Genomic DNA, 3,988 nt, shown 5'->3' on the forward strand with positions numbered 1-3,988 from the left:
TTTTCACAGCAGCATCTTTTATTAAGAGATTACATATGAAGTTGAGCCTTCATATAAGTAATTAAACTATGCAGGACCATTATGTTTGGATCATTAAATACCTACATGAGTATGAGTTCTGAAGCACATCAAGTTAAAATGAAGTACAGCTGCTGCTTCTTTGCAGGATATGAAAAAGCAATGCTTCATGTCTCTGTAGTACTTAAACCCACCATTTACTTCCTTTAATTTCTTTTGCATTAAAGCTTCATATTTTTTCTGGAAATTTTTTTCCCAAGATTCTGTGTGGTACATAACAACACAAGAAACAATGTAAAATATGTCAGTATTTTGGTGCTGACATTGCAGTTGGTAATCTGCTAGTGTAATTAGCCAATGCTCTAAACAATGCATCTGTTGATAGTTGAATATATTTTTCCAAATTCTTATTTCATTATTTCAACTTAGAGCTTCGGTGGTACTCCTGTTTGAAAAATATAAGGCTTTGACTTCAGTAACGTCATGTAACTTCCAGGATGTAACTGTGTCACAGAATAGATGTGCTGTTTCCACCCTGTAAAGATTGAAGGTCACAGCCAGAGGCCTCTTACTGATCACTCACATGCACAAAAGTTTTTGGGTTTTGCAAATGAGGACTTAGTAACATGAGTGAGAATTTTACTGAACTTTTATTCTGGGCAAAGCTTTTGAGTGATATTTTTCATCAGAATTGCTTGAGCATATCTACAAAGCATTAAATAAATTTTACAAAGGAATGCTATAACTGTGTGGAGCATGTCTGAATTAGATTTACTGTTTTTTTTTCCTATGGCTTGTGACCTAGAGCTAATCAAACATCAAGAGAAAACACTGGGCATGACCCTGCTGTTCAGTGAGGCTGCTTTGTCTGGTTTGGGTGAGGCAGAAAAGACTGGTATCTGCTCTAAGGAGAGCCCAAATTGATCTTGTGCAGCAGTCCTGGGGGGAGACACATGGACAGCTTTGCTGGTCCAACACTGGGGGTGTCCCACACAAGATCAAGCCCAAATTTTGTGCAGAAAGAAAAGAATGGACAGGTTATGATGCTCTTCAGCCATTTCCCAGAGGATGGCCACAGATGCTATCACAGGTAGGATATTAAAAGAAGTACCAAGACTGCATAATGTTGCTGAAGCCATAAAAATTAAGAAATAAAAAAGAGTTGTTTTAAAGCTCTGTTTGTTTCACTTTCCTTACTGGCACTGTGAAATATCAGAACTGTGAAAGTCTTGGTTGCAATATATGGCTGAAGCAATGTAATAGCAAAATTATTTCGTTGTTAGCTTAGCTCTTAAATAAATGTTTTAAAGTCCATCTAAAACTTATTCACATGTTTCAGGATGATAGGACACTCTGCTACAGGAGGCACCTTAACATTCCTGTTCTGCTGTGGGGGTAAAACTTCCAAACATTTTCATTTAGTAGTGCATTCAGTGGGGTGAGGAAGGATGTGTGTGATCTATTGCTGATATGTGTTTTGATGGCTGGATACCTTGGCAACTTCTGACAGCAATCTATGAACGAGTTACAGTGATGAACTAGGGGCATTAAGGAGCTGCATGGAAGGCTGTGTCCAGATGTTTAAAGGTACATATGAAGAAAATATTCATTGAGATAAGGAAATTAATTCAATAGGCATTAGGAGATGAATCCAATAAAAAGCTTAGGCTTAGGCTTAAAGCAGGATTGAAGTTAAATCAGTGTAAGTCCAAAGTAATGATTGCAGACCTTCCTTTATCTGGAGACAACAAATGCTGAAAAAACCTACCATTTTCATGATGTTTATACATCTTCAAAAGTCACAACACTGCCTTACATCTGGTAGTTCACTTCCTGCAGTGTGACAAGTCCCTGGTCTAAGTGGATCAGATTTTCAGCTTCGCTGGGATAGAGACATCAGGTATTGCTTTACTTCCCAGTATGATGGAAGCTCTTAAATAGCATCTAATATATTCTGATAGAATCAAGGTCCTCAGATAGAGGGATAAAAAGTGAAGAAAGCATCTTGCACCTGTCCTGCTGAAAGAGTCACAATGCAGTCAAATAGCAGATTCCTTAAGTGAGAGAAATCAAAGACGTTGGACACATTTCAATCTTACAGTTAAAACAACCATAGCAGAAATTAGAATCTTTATATTTAGTTAGCTGTTAAATGCCCCTACAATCTAATTTACCACATAGCTCTTTAAAGAAAATATTAATAAACTTCAGAGCAAGGACCAAAGTCCAGGCTCCTGACCAGTAATGTAAAAGTTCTACACACTAAGTCACAGGATTCAAATCCGTCTTTGAATATCTTCAGCTTTACCAAACCTGGGCCCTTCATCCAGCAGAATTTAACCGTTTAACTGTTTAACCACTTAGTTTATTTGTAATTACAATTTGTAATGTCCATTTTTTTAGAGACGTCTTAATCTGACACAATCTAAATCCCTGAAATAGCTAAAGAACTTTAAATGTCTGGGACACATGACTTATTTTAGGCAGAGCTGAACAATTCAGTCAGCATGAAGGTAGAAAAGCCTGGTTGTGTTTTTGTATTGAATCTTGGGGATTCTAAGAAGTGTGTGCTTTAAGGATCCTTTTGCTCCTTCACATGGAAGCATAGATATCCTTGAACTATAGTAGAACCATACATTTGTGTGGTAGTTGCCTGTATGTAATCTGCAAGGTGAAAATTTTGTTTCTCATGCATTTCAACCCAAAATATTTGGTTCATTGTCTCACCTCAGCTGATTGGAGAGCAAGGAAAGGGGTGAGGGATGATTGATGGGCCCAGGACCATGGATGAAGTCAATGAATTGAATCAGTCTCTGGACAGAAAAAATGTTACAGAGAGCTCAGGAGAGACAATATGACCTAAAAAAAAAAAAAAAAGCAATGGATAAATAGAGAGGATCTATTAATACAGACATTCATTAAAAATTTGTGGGCTTTTAATATGTGTCACAATATATTTTTAACAATTCCTAAATATCAGCTAACATTTGGCTAAATTACTTCAATCTCTACAGAAAGTGCTTTAAAGAGCTCTATTCCTGTATCTAACAGGTTAAACATTAGAGTTTGCCATTTTAACACGTACAGTCATTCAGAGTTGGAATTTAGGGTAAATATTTGAGTGTTAGAGTAAGCCTATTTCATCTACACACAAGTGGAATACTGTTAGCATTTCTCAGATTTGGATTGGGATTTTATGTTCTATATTTAAAATATTTAATCAGTATATCGTACCTTATGATTGCAAAACAGGACTCTAGACCGATCTGTGAGCACAGGTGCCCGAACTTTAAAGTATGTATGTGCTTAAAACAACAAAGCAAGTAATTTTATCTTTTTTTATTTATCATTTGATAAGCTATCTTTTAAAAATCCTCTTACTTTTGTTTCTAGTATGGAAGAAACACCTTTATAACATTAGCAAAATATTGGGTTTTGCTTACTTCAGGGAATAAGTGGTGTGTTGTGCTCTTGCAATGATTCATAATAAGCTTGCCTACAAGGTAGCTATAACATATTTCTAGTTAATACTTTAATTTCTAGTATATTCTAGTTATTTCTTCAAGCAATGCAACAGAAAGGTGTAATCCTATATGGTAGGGTAATCCTGTGCTCATAAAGAGTTCAACTCTAGTAAAATATAGTAATCAAAAAAAGTATCATTGCAAAAGACTTCCTTGAATTATTGCAAGGTATATGAGGTGTATCTACATTCCATATCATGGGCGGTATGTCCCATGGCTATTATCCAAACTGCACATGTAACAAATAAATTAATTTCCATATTGCAGCATGTCTAATCTGTTGAATTGGCTTAAATATAAATTCAAGGCAGAAGAGATAGGAGGGAGAGGAATTTCTGCACTCAGATTCATTCTGCTTGGAGGTAGTCAGAACAAGCTACATCATTAATGACCTAAGTACTTGTTGGTGCTAATTGCTTGCTGGTTCTTATCAATCAGTGACTTTT

The sequence above is a fragment of the Serinus canaria genome, chromosome 1A (assembly GCF_022539315.1).
Source record: "Serinus canaria isolate serCan28SL12 chromosome 1A, serCan2020, whole genome shotgun sequence".
NCBI classification, from domain to species: Eukaryota; Metazoa; Chordata; class Aves; order Passeriformes; family Fringillidae; genus Serinus; species Serinus canaria.